Source organism: Sarcophilus harrisii, chromosome 1 (genome assembly GCF_902635505.1).
Source record: "Sarcophilus harrisii chromosome 1, mSarHar1.11, whole genome shotgun sequence".
Taxonomy (NCBI): Eukaryota; Metazoa; Chordata; class Mammalia; order Dasyuromorphia; family Dasyuridae; genus Sarcophilus; species Sarcophilus harrisii.
In genome coordinates, this window is record NC_045426.1 from 560,052,734 (window position 1) to 560,066,999 (window position 14,266).

Genomic DNA, 14,266 nt, shown 5'->3' on the forward strand with positions numbered 1-14,266 from the left:
TTTGATGGTCAGCACCATGACTTCACTTGTGTTAATTTTGGATCTTGTCAATCTTAAATAGTTTCTATTTTTATCCTAATGGAATATGTATATTCATTCTCCATGGTATCCCACATATCTGACTTCTAGAATCCCAAACTATAATTTCCTAATTTTTCCTATAACAAATTTATGGATTGTGTTGGCACCAGCCCAAAGTATTTCATACTTACTTATATATCCTGAATAAATATAGATATATTTGGAAAGAAAGGAGATAATAAGATTCTCTGTCCAAAGAGCAAAAGAAAGGCATTCAATTCATACATCCTATCTGGCATTACCAATACTGCCCTTCATCTATATTTCTCATCCAATACCATTTGCCAAAAACCTTTTATATAAATCAATAATCTTAGTTGTTTGAAAAAAATTTCATAGAATTATAGAGCCTATCAGAGATGTCAGTTACCCATCCATTCTAATTCATGTATGACGAAAAATCTTCTCTATGACTAGTACAAAGAAGTAAGTAAATGCTAAGATGAAGTATGAAATACCTTGGGTTTGTCTTAGGTACTGGATGCTCAACAAGATTTCCAAGTAAATCTCTAGGGATAGGGAATGCACTATTCTAATTTTGGGATGACTTTGATTATTAACAAATTTTTTCTTCTGGAGAGCCATACTATCTGTCTTCAGTTTTTACCTGTCATTCCTACTTCTGTCCTCTGAAGAAAAACAGAACAATTTCTTTTCCCATAGTCTTTAAGCTACATGAAAATAGTTATTTCTCCTCCAAATCTTCTCTTTTTTCCATTAACCATTCTCAATTCTTTCAACCAATCCTACTATGGAATAATCTTAAAATCCTTCACAATTTTTGGACCCTTTCCAACTTATGAATGTCTTTTCTAAAATATGATATCCAGAACTGAACATACACTCCAAATATTCACCTAGCAGGTGTTTAGTAAATGTTTCTTGATTCATAGCTACAATGGCCTTTGAGAATAAGAACAGTGATACTATTACCTTCTTAGTCCTTACATCATGCACCTATCAATATAGTCTAAGATTACATTAGCCTTTGTGGCTGCCATATTACTCCAGTGACTCATAGAACTCTGCATCAGTTCTAGATATTAAGTTTGATAATATCCATGGAATTCAACTGTACTATCATCCTATTTTGAAACCAGAAGCTCAAAAGTTTAAAGAAATTCTGATCACCCCATAGTTCTTCCATCTCCTTCCTCATGTCACCTAACATCTTTTCAATGAAACCATATGAAAGTTTTCTAATGAGCCTGATATTTCTTGTCCTTAAGGTTTGTATGGTCAATTGGGCTCTAACAGTATAAAAATCACTAGACTAGAAATCAGGAAAGATTGTAGATTCACCTTTGATATTATGTGAGTTTGAGTAAGGAACTTGGATAAATATGGGCTAAGTCACTTGGGTAAGTTACTTGCATAAGTATGAACTTGATTTTTCTTGCACAACATGACAAATATGGAAATATATTTAAAAGTATTGCACATATTTAACTTATATCAGATTGCTTGCTCTCTTAGGGAGGGAGGAGAAAAGCAAGAAAGGGAGGGAGAGAAAATACAAAAATAAATATTGAAAACTATTTTACATGTATTTGGAAAAATAAAATACTATTGAAAAAAGAATTTTATTTGTTATATAGGATTTATGGTAATATAGATTTCATGTATTATGAAAAGTGCTTATTGTCTGAAATCAGTGGGGGTTTTTAATTGAAAAATCCAAGAATTCTAGAGAATTATTAACAAGAAAAATGTTTTTATATTACCATTTTTATTTTGTGTACTGCATTTTATGGGTTATTTCATGGTTACTGTGTTAGGAAAAGTACACATTATCAGAATTAATGTTTTGTTTTGAAGAACTATATGTAGAAAAATATATTTTCAGCAATCTCTAGTGAAAGATTACAGTTTTTAGATGGTCATGGGAACCTAATGCCCTATTTCTCATAAGTTCAACATATCCACATTCACGTTTTTTCTTTCACTGTTTTGTAGGAAGATTTTCTCTGCAAAAAATGAGGATTGACTGGATTTAATAAATGTTAGACAACTGACTAACTTTCTGAGTGTTCCATGAACGTCTTTAAGCAAGGAGAAAATAATTAAATGCTAGATTTTGCTTTTTGCTTTAAAAAGCAAGAAATACATGGATTGCCTCTTGTTCAAAAGCTTTCAATGGTTCATAAAACTCCTGTTGTTTATCTTTTCTTTTCAAAGAGGTCCAGTGACATCAGAGTAGCATCCTAACTGATACATGAATTGGATTCAAGTGGGGCAGAGTCATACAAAGTCATCAATCTCACTCTCTCTTTCCAAGTCATTGAAATTCAGTGTCAGGACAAAAATCAAGACAACTGATGATGGCCCTGGATATAATAACTTCTTCAACTTCTTATCAAGCTTTAAATATTCCATGGCATATGCTTCAGTTGCATTCATGAATGTTGGAACAAGTTGTTCTCATCTACCAGTTCTTCTGGGGAAAGTCTTCATATGCTTTGGATAGATACTAACTCATTGAAAGGTTTGAGGCTCATCAATTACCTTCGACATGGTTTAGCCCATCTGCAGAGATAGTTTACCAGGATATGGCCATGGCACATGCTACAGCTTCTTGGAACCATGGGGGAAGAGTTGGAGGAATCAGGTGGACAACAAAGGTGGATGAGCAACCCTGAAAAGAGCTTGGCAAACCCTCACATCAGAGTTACTAATTCTCCTGAATACCCCATATACTCCCATGGATGCCTGGAGGATAGAGAGGACTAGATAGATAGGCTTGGGAAGAAAAAGAATTGAGCCAGAGAAAAGATCAAAGAGATAAGAAGGAAGCCTGTCCTGTCCAGCAGCTCCATGTTGCATCAAGTGTGTCAGTTCTGAAGGAAGTTTTGTGACAGCAAAGATGACTAGGGTGGAGAGTATCAAGTTCTTGGGTAAAGATGGAAGGCATAGAGACAAATCCTACAGTAGGGGAGTAGCAGTTTTTGAGCAACAAAAACAATTTTGGATAAGTAGAGTGATTTCTCAGCCAGAATCCTGAATACCAACGAAGATTTCCCATAGAATAGTACATTTCTAAACCAAGCTTTATGAACCAAGGAAAAGATTCAGGACCAAGGAGGAACCAAAGACAAAGAGCTGCAAGGGTTGTAGCAGATCTTGACCCTATCTGTCCATCATGGTCCATAATAATATGACCTGGGAAAATTAGGAAGAAAGGCACTTTAACAATTGTTTCTGATTGTTGAGCATCATCAGCTCCAGAGTAATGCTATAATTCTGAAGGAATATAGAGGTCCCTAGTGGAGGGGGGGATAACTGGAGGGGCAAGTCCGTATCTTCAGTCTCTAATAACCTGACAACTTTCCTCTTACAGGGAACATGTTGGAAAGGCTCAGTTCCAAAATAGTAGTATAAATCTGTAAGATTATTTAATTCCCTTATAAAGGTAGAAGCCCACTAGAAACAGAAAAAATTATTTTGACTGTTTTTGAGTTCAGGTACAAGTCTTTGTACTTTGTTGAATGAATAGATCCTGTTCTGTATTCAATAGTTTGTGAACCTGAAAGCATATATGGAAGATGAGGATCCTTTCTCCATATTTGACATAAACTATGTATTTATGCTCCTGGGGAAAACTCTATGTCAGGGCAGGAACCAGAGAAATTAAACTTGAGAAAACCCTGAAATTGAACCCAGTCCCTATAAAACCATGCCTTATGCTCTAGGCTGGATGTTAGCAAACTACAGTTAAAGGCCAAATCTACTCCCATCTCTATAACTCATGAACTTAAAATGTTTTTTAATATTTTAATATAATAAAACTTTGTTTAAAGATGTAAATTTTATTCTTAGCCCACTAGCTGCTTGTGGTTTTCTTAATGTGTATGGCTTTTGTCTTCATTTAGAATGTTTCTTTTGAGGACCATTACAATCCTCCTTCTTTGTAACCACAGTATCTTAAGTATATCACATTGCCAATAATTATTTGTTATAGTTGTTGAAGATATCACTTAATACTTCCTTTGGTGATGCTGATTTTCCCCAACAGAAGAATTATTTGATAATATTTAGATTGATTTTCTTCTTGCCAATACATGGTTTTAGCATATTGACATGTTTTCTTGAAAACCATTGTAAGGTCTGATTGTGCTGGACATGAAGATTATAAAGATAGAACTTAAGCAGTACTTACACCCAAGGAGCCTGTATGCTTTCAGTGCATAAACAACTATAGAAAAAATATGCAAAATGAGATGCTATAGAAAGAAAAGAGAAGAAGCTCTATGGAAGAATCTTGGAATATTCCTGCAATTAATGAAAATAACTTGGCTGATGAAGCAAGAAAAGAAACTAAGCATGAGTTGCCAGATAAATGAGAAGAAAACCAAGATAGGAAAGTGTCAGAAAGGAGAGAATATCTTGGAGGAAAGGGTGTTGTTCACTTTTGTGTGACTCTTCAAGACCTTCAAGACACTGTCTATGGGGGTTTTCTTGGCAAAGATGCTGGAGTGGTTTGCTATTTTCTTCTTCAGTAGACTTGCCCAGGATAACACAGCTGGTAAGTATCTGAGGTCATATTTGACTCCAGACCCAGTGTTTTATCCATTGAGCCACTTGTCTCCAAAAGAAAGAATAATTAGTGTCAAATACAACAATAAGGTACAAATGAATGACAAATGAGACAAGATCCTCTGATTTGGCCATTAAGACATTACCAAAAACTTGTGAAAGAAAGAAGTTTAATTTAGTGATAAGGTTAGAAACTATTCTGGAAAATGTTAAAAAAAATGATTGAGAAAGGATATAGAGACAATAAATATAGATAGCTTTTGAAGGAAGATGGGTTGAGAAAAGGAGAGATAAAGGATATAGCACTTCTAGACACTCTCAAACTTACCTTTGACCAAGCAGAAAGTTATCACTTTATCTTCTACTTAAAAATTTCCAAATTACTTACATCTTTCTTATTTTTTCTACCAGAATTCATATTACTCATCTTTTCTCCATAAAACTTGATATGTAAAGGGCAGCTAGTTAGTGCAATGGATAGAGCAACAGCCCTGAAGTCAGGAAGACTTGAGTTCAAATCTGGCCTCAGACACTTAACACTTCCTAGCTTAGGGACCCTGGGGGGGAAGGAGGAGGGGGGGGAAGAAGGAGGAGGAGGAGGACGAGGACGAGGAGGAGGAGGAGGAAGAGGAGGAGGAGGAGGAGGAGGAGGAGATAGACCAACATCAGGCAGAAGAAGAATATCCAAAAAAAAAAAAAAAAAGCAGTGTCAAGTATGGCAGAGAAGTAAAGAAGAATGAGAATCCATTAAGACCATCAGATTTGACAATCAAGATATCACTTGTAACTTTGAAAAGAATAATTTTAATTGAGAGCTTGATATACAAATGTAATATTGGAAAACAGACACTACAGGGTATAACATCTATGTAGATAAATAAATAGTCATTTGAAGAGGGAGACAAGGCTAACAACTGGGGAGATCAGGACATATATTCTAGGAGAGTAGAGTCCTGAAAGTCTCATTGAGTCCTGAAAGAAGCTAAAGTCAGGAAGAAGTACATTCCAATCATGGAGCTGGTTGTTGGCCTTCATTCTTGAATAGGACCAAAATGATATAAGTATTTTAGAGTCAAGTTACAATGTATCCAACTGGCTGATCAGATACAATACAAACTCACAATGCTCTCCCACAAGTCAGACACAAATCGTCCATGTGAACAATAGAGGGTGGATTCTCTAACTTTGAGCTCCTTTGGAGTTTTTTTGGAGCTACTTCAATTCTGCTTTTCTCAGAGAGCACAGCACCTTCTCTAATGAGGGCATGCTATGCTGGCTAGTCCAGTTATAGTGTCTCATATGTCACACAATCAATTCCAAGTTTTTGGAATCAAATCATAAAGCACAGCTTGAACAAAGGCACAGAATAGGAGATAACAACAACAACAATAATAACAATGATAATGATAACTAGCATTTAGATAGTGTTTTAGATCTGCAAATCATCTTATAAATATTATAACATTTTGAGATGGAGTGCCTAGCTAACAAGTTGGTTCAACTTGAATGTGAAACCCATGAAGAGAAGTGATATGACATAAATCAGGAAAAGCAGGTCATAATCATATTGTATCTTAGATTTAAGGCACAACCCAAATTAACAGGTCTGAATAAAATATAAAGGATATGGTTCTTCACTTGGCAAGGGTGTGTGTGTCTGTTATCCAAGTTAATTTCAGAGAAATTGATCACTAGAAATCTGGCTGCCAGGTGATGAATGAATGTCTTTTTACCTCACCAATCCATGAAGCTATATATTAAAGCATGGAGAAACTATGATATGTCATAGTTATAATTATGTTAGGTAACTTGAATTTTATTCCAGGATGGGAAATTTAAAGGGCTCCTTCAGTATCATGCCAAACATGCTTCCTTCTATGCCCCTTCACTCCATTTCATGGCAACAGCAGCAGAAACCTGATCTTGTATGAGCAGCTTAGGCAACCTCATGATATTTTAGGACATAATTCTTTTACTAGGTTTTACTCCTGGTGAATTTCCCCATCCCCAACCAAAATCATTAGCCCCAGGGGCAAATAGCTGGATTATGACTGTGTGAGCTATGTCAGGGGAAGGAGTAACCAGATAGCCTTGAAATCTGTCAGAAATTTGGTAAGCCACCTAAAATTCCTAAGCCTCAGTTATATCATCTCAAAAATGAGAGAGTTAAATGAAAATACTTTAGAGATATTTCAGTTCTAACATTCTATATGCTAAATATAGCATATATTCTATACCTTAAAATGATGTTTCCTCCATGAGTGGACTTAAGAAAGTAATCTGTTATACCTAACACCACTTTTTTAATACTGGGTAAAAGTCCTCGGATCATTTTTATTTGGCCCTTGTTTTTCCCCACCTGTGGTATGTTTCACAGAATGTACAATAAGTATTCCATCACCTGCTGTGTCATCGCAGACCAGTAGAAATTCATCAACAGCTGCATTTTGGGCTTGCTAATCCTTAGATAACATGCATGAAGGAAATCATGAACCAATTCTAGCAACTGTAACCTATATTTTGGAGAGTCAGTCGTTCATGGATTCCCAAGAACTTATTCAATTTCTGAATATCCATAAACTATACAAAAAGCCATTTTCCCATGAAATACGTTCTCTTTTTTTTTTTTGGTAAAGGGGATTTATTGCAAGAGAGCAGCTTCTCTTACTGGTTTTAACCTTATATATTTAAAGATTTCTTATTAAAGCAGGTCAGATTCTCTCACATAATTAAGCTTTACAGGATGTCCCAAAAGTCTTAATGCACCTTTAAGTTCTGAAGATTTAAATTAATTAAGCTTAAATTAATTTAATCCATGAAAGTTTAAAACTCAGTATACTCTGTATATTCATTTTCCCAGAAGATTGAAGAAATCTGTTTCTTCAGATCTTGGTCATTGTTATGGAATGTTTTCCCATACCATAAGAAGGAACTCTTCTTTTTATTAGGTTCAACTTAAGCTCAATTAGATTGGCAAAGAAATGAGTCATTAGAGGAAGAACTCCAATATCAGTTCACTTCCCCTTCCCCCCTTTTTTCTTCACTGTGGACACATTAAGTCTTACAATCCCACTCCCTTATTATCTCCTTGGATTAGCACAAAAGATCATTCTTTCTCATGATATTTGTCTTCATACTATCAGGAAACAATATCATTTGAAACTCTATCACACTCAACCAATCAAGGAAGTAAACAGCAAGAATTTATTAAGTACTTGCTATGTGCTAAGAACTGGGGATAGACATTTATGAAATGAAACAATCATCACTCACAAGAAGCTTACATGCCCAACTGTTTATCAGAAGTACTATTGTATACTTTAAAAAGCACTGGATATAGAGTGAGAAAATCTAAGTTCAAATCTCAGCTCAGCTACAAATGAATTATTTGAACTTCTCAGAGCCTGTAAAACAAAAAAGTTAGTCAAAAGCCCCTTGACAGCCTGAAGAAGAGGAGGCACAGAAGAGAGTAAAAAAAAAAAAAAAAAAAAGCTAACATTTGCATAAAGCTTTCAGGTATATAAAGCTCTTTACATATATTATCATATTTGATTCTTATAATTCTACAAGGTAGGTGTTACTTATCATACCAATTTCATAGATGAATGTATGAATAAATGAGACCACAGTTGGACTCAACTTTGTGCTCTTTGGCCTTCAAGCACCACACTGCAAATCTCATATCTCAGACTTGCAATATGTTGGAAAAGTCACAGAGAAGAGATACAAGAATTTGTGCACTTATTTAAATCTTGCTGCTAAGCAGAACTGTGAATTTTATAATTATCTCTTGCAGCTTATAAGTTATTAGCCATGGCAGATTGATTTTGAGGAGATGAAAAAGAAATTAGATTTACTACACCTTATGGTATATCCATCTGATGGTCCAAGACAAAGGAACTAGTAATGCAATGTACTCACAGAGGTAAAGATGCCAATTTATTTTACTTGGAAGGAAGGAAGGAAGGAAGGAAGGAAGGAAGGAAGGAAGGAAGGAAGGAAGGAAGGAAGGAAAGAAAGAAAGAAAGAAAAAGAAAGAAAGAAAGAAAGAAAGAAAGAAAGAAAGAAAGAAAGAAAGGTAGATGTTCAGAAGGAAGGATTTATCAAATTCCTATTATGTACAACACACTAAGCTAGGTGCTTTACAAATATTATTTCATATCTCTTCACAACAAGCCTGAGATTATAGATGCTATTATTATGTCCATTTTATAGATGAGAAATTTGTGGCAGACAGAGATTCAATGACTTGCCCAGAATTACAGAGTTAGTGTCTGAGACCACTTTTGATATCAAATCTGCCTGACTCCAGGTCTAGTCTATCCACTGCACTAGCTGACTGCTTCTAGGCTGGGTGTATCACCATCCTAATGTGGTAATTAGTCCCTTTTGGTCTTCATTATTGGATGTGCTTCTTGAAAGATCTGATAGCTTTGTTATTGTTTAGTTATTTCAGTCATACCTGACCCCATGTTGGGTTTTCTTGCAAAGATACTGAAGTATTTTGTCATATCTGTCTCCAGCTCATTTTACAGATGAGGAAATTGAGGCATACAGGGTTAAGTGACTTGTCCAGGGTCACACAGCTACTGAGGCCAGATTTGAACTCAGGAAGATGGGTCTTTCTGATTATAGGCCTGATACTCTATTCACTGCAACAGCTAACTGCTCCCTCAGACATCTTACAGGAATAACTAAGGCGCTATTTATTGAATAAGCTCACTCATTCAAATGATTAAATTCTCAACATCTGCCGAAAGAACGTGTAAGTTGCAAGGAAATTACTGATTCTGTCATCCCAGGTTATAGCACTGAAGCACAGTAAGAGAAGGTTATTGTGAAGCAGAAAATCATTATTAAGAAGAGAAGCTTTGCTCATTCTAATGAGTACTTTCTATCTTATGTTCCTAGAAGAAACACTTAGCAGATCTGATTCCCTTTTAAATAATGTTTAAGACTGAATTTTTCATCCTTTCATCAAAAAATCCAGAAGGTCCATAACTATAAGGCTAGATAGTGTTTTAGTGGGGTTTTTTTTGCTTCTCCCTTAATGAGAAGATATCTTCCAAAAGTATCTAAGGAAGGGTCCTCAGTAGGTCTTTCAGTGAGCAATGGACAAATTCAAAACTCCTCCTGAATTTCAGTAACCTATTTTAGGATTACTTACTGGGAAATCAAAAGCAATAAGGCTTAGCAGAACCACAGAATTTGAGAGCTGGAAGATATTTCAGTAATCACCTAGTTGAATTCATACACAAAATCCACACAACAACCTATTTTAGAGAAAATAGCTGCCCAGTTTCAATTTAAAGATCTCTACACAGGGAATACACTACAACTCAAGCTGCCCATTCTACCATTGAATGCCTTTAATTGTTAGGAAGGTTTTGTTTGTTTGTTTTTGCTTTCCTAATATCAAACTTAAATTTGTCTGTTTGCATTGCTTATGGTTCTCTCCACTGAATCTAAAATTTTTGCACTCAATTTTGCATTCAAAACTTGCTGTCATAAAAACAATCTGTTTGTCAATAACCCTAAGATCCCCTAGCCTTGGGAGTAATATAGTTTGGTTTTCTCCTAGCTTTTAGGGAAGAAATAGCAATAATCTTGAGGTCCCTAGTCAATAGGAGTACTATAGTCCTACAAACATTACTGATTGTCAGATAAACAATCTGTTTGTTTGTCAGTGATAACAAAGTTCCTGAGACAAAAGTGAAAAGACCATACCTCAGATCTAAGCCCATATAATCTTAAAACAAGATTTTTTTCTATTCAGCTTTTCTCAGATCAAAGTCTATTTCAGAATTTTAGAATTTCAACTGGATTCAGCTGGAAGCTGCCAGCCCTGCTTCCAGGACCACCTTGATGGGGGCCAAAAGGAATTAAGAACCTTTTTACTTCTATAGTCAAGAAACAGAAAGTACTCATGGGGGAAGGGGTACTGAACAATGCAGGGAAAAATAACTCAGTGTGCCCACAGAGCTTCTCTGTGAACATAAATAAAACCAGACTGTGCCTTTAGCTGGACAAGAGCTTGACAAGCATTAAGAGTGAGGTGTAGATGGAAAATAACCCTAGCTGTACTCAAAGTACCAAGTGTACAAGAACAAAGTGGCTACACACAGACTGTACCCAGGGACTGGCTCTCAGCCAAAGGGTTTGCCATCTCTTGATGATGGCCAGAACAAAACCATACCACTGAGGGATGGGCAAGGGATCCTGTGTCATCATGATTCATTAACTCATTTGGATGTTTGGCACTCAAACTCCCTAGGATGATGAGACTTTGTGGGCTCTTGGGATTAATCACTGAATACAAAATAAAAGAGCTAAGTCAGCTTGGGCTCTAAATGTACTCCACCGTGTCGAGTCGGCTTCAGAGTGCCTCATTTAGAAGAGGCCGTGGGACTTCCGGGCCTAAGGCACACTGTAACAGGAAACTGTATGCAAGCTTTCATTTGGACCAAAAACCCACAACTGAGCACTGAGATCACAGCACTGAGTCCCTGAGATTGGGGACAACACAATGAAACTTGAAGGTTTCTTAAAGATACTTAAATTTCCTTAAGAAATCAGTTTCTAGGGAGGAAGATGATCCCAAGTACAGATAAAGATTAGAAAGAGGAAATTAAAGGAGAGAAAGAGATGGCAGAAACCTTGTGATCTCAATTTAGACTTGGAAAACAGAGCAAGGGCAGAGAAGGACCACCCCAATTATAGATTAACAGTGATGATTACATTCCTTTTCTCCCTCCTGTTTGTTTTTAAAGATGAGTGAGGGAATGTCAGATGGTGAGCTGGATTGCACACTGGATACAATGCAGAGCCAGAGTGAGAAAAATTCATCTTCCTCAGTTCAAATCTGGCCTCAGACAGGTACTAGTTGTGTGTCCCTGGGCAAGTCACTTAATCCTGTTTGCTTGAGTTTCTTCATCTGTAAAATGAGCTGGAAAAGAAGTAGCAAACCATTTCAATATCGCTGCCAAGAAAATTCCAAATGGGGTCACAAAGAATTGAACACAACTGAAATAATAACAACAACCACAAAGGGACATCTAAGAAAAGAAACTTTATAACAAAGTTATAACAAAAGTTATAACAAAGTTTCTGAGACAATAGTGAATAGACCACCCCTCAAATCTACCTATAAGCCACAAAATAAGCAATATAAGTTACATTGAGCTCCTGGTCTCTTTAACTTTTTTCTGTAAATTTATATTCTTGCTTCTGGTTTTTTGCTAAATTCTTTTGGAACTTAGCCCACTTCAAGTGGCATTACAATTATAACAAACTTTGCCCCTTGACTTGGGCTCAGACCTCCAAATTCTTGGAGACACCTCATAACACTGGTCTGAAACCTTAACATTTTGGGGTCTCCTTGAATCTTAACAATAGTATATAATGAAGAAGAAAATGTGCTTAAAATTCATAGTCATAAAAATGAGTGTCATGAACTTAGTCATAATATAAAGAAGGGTGGTAGAATATGGATTATAAAACAAGCGAAAAGAAAAAATTCTGCCTTCAAAAAACATTTTTTCAAAATTAAATTCACAACATGACCGAAGAAAAACACTAACTACAAACCCTTCTACCAGTTCTTCATTGTTATGTCCTGTCCAAAATATCTTGTACTACTTTGGTCTTGAAAACTCTTAATATAGTTCATTTTAGTGTTGTGTAAAATATTGCCATTGATTCAAATTGCAGAACTCCAATTCAGGCCCTATGACATCCTCATAGTTAAGCGAATAGACTTTGGAAAGTTTAAAAAAAAAAATTAAATTCACACATTGTTAAAATGAAGGGTTGGAGGATAATTCATATGAATCCACAAAAAGAGATGGCAAATCATGATCTCATACAAGGCAATAGTAAAAGTAGGTCTGGTTAAAAGAGATAAGTAGAAAATTGCAATATGCAAAAAGGCATCATAAGTGATGAAAAATAGTAACCTATATATATATATGCATCAAATGTCATTGTATCTAAGTAATCAAAGAAAAATTAGTGGAAGTAGAGAGAAAAATAGTGAAAATAATAATGATGATGGCAATTGTTGGGATACTGTCTTATAACTCCTCTAAGACTTAGATAAATGTAACAGAAGGATAAACAAAAAAGAAGTTAGGAACCTGAATAGAATTTTGAAAAGGGAGAGAATAGACTTTTATATAGTAGCTATTATGTGAGAAGCACTATTCTAAGTGCTTTTACAAATATCTCATTTGATCCCCAAAACAACCTTGCTAGATAGATGCTATATAATTATTCCCATTTTACAGTTGAGGAAATTCAGGCAATCAGAGGTTAAATGACTTTCCCAGGTAGCAAATGTCTGAGGATATACTTGAATTCAGATATTTATGACTTTAGGTTCAGCGCACTCTATAGGAAGAGTTAGATATTGTTAAACTCTGGCAATTATAGAATGAAAATAATAAATAGCAGATATTTCTCAGCTTTGAAAACTTCTATTACAAAAATTGACCAGATGCTTAAACATAAAGAACTTGTAGATAAATTTTAAAAACTGAAATATTAAGCATATATATATATATATATATGCATGTGTGTATTATTCCTCATAACGTAACAAAATTATAATCAATAAGTGTATCTGAATAAAAGATGAAGATATGAATGTAGACTATAGGTCAAAGAACAAACTATAGAAACAGCAAATGATTTTGATCAAAATAAATGAAAACAGTGAAATCAAATAACAGAACTTTTGGGGATTATAGCCAAAGCAATCCTTAAGGAAAAATGTATTCCTCTTAATACTTTCATCAATAATGAGAAGGGGAAAAATCATTTAATTATGTATGTAACTAAAAGAACTAGAACAGTAACAAATAAAAAAACTAAATAAATATAAAAATAGAAATTTTGAAGCTAAAAATAAGATATCAACAAAATTGAAAGCATAAAAATTGAATTGAAAAATTGAGCCACATTCTTTTCAGAGATTAATAAAATGGCAAAACTTTAGCTAAATTTATTTTAAGAGAGATGGAAAATCAATTGTTGTAAACTTTTTTGTCCATTATATGCCAAAAAAATGGATCGTTTAAATGAAATAGATGGATGCTTACAAAAATTTTAAATACCCACACTAATACAATTAGAAATGGAGAATTCCACAAGTCAAGCATAACATCAAGAAAAATAACCTCCAAAGAGTTTTGCTTTCAATCCAGCATAGCAGATTAAATTTCCCATGCCCAATACTTTATAATCCTTAGAGATATTTTCTAGATTCCTTCTAGTACTATTACTTATCTCCACTGACAATGGCAGAAAAGAGTGGTAACCACTAATTTTGGTGAATAAAAGTCTGAGGAAGATAGCCTACCTTTCTGCCTTTAATGTAGAAGTTTATTCTCCTAGTAGCAGTTAGAAACTGTGAATATCTAAAACCAATATAAAAGTCACAAAATAGCATCCAAATGGTCTTAATCATTTTGAGGAGGTGCCAACAAGATAAACCAGAATGCAAATAGCTTATGGAAGGTTCCTGAAACAAAATTATTATACTAATGTTTAAAAGTTATTAATAAATGGCTTTGAAGGAAATGTCAGTCAATAAGCATTTATTAAATACCTACTAGATGCCAGATATCATGCAAAGTGATATAAAGAAAGTCAA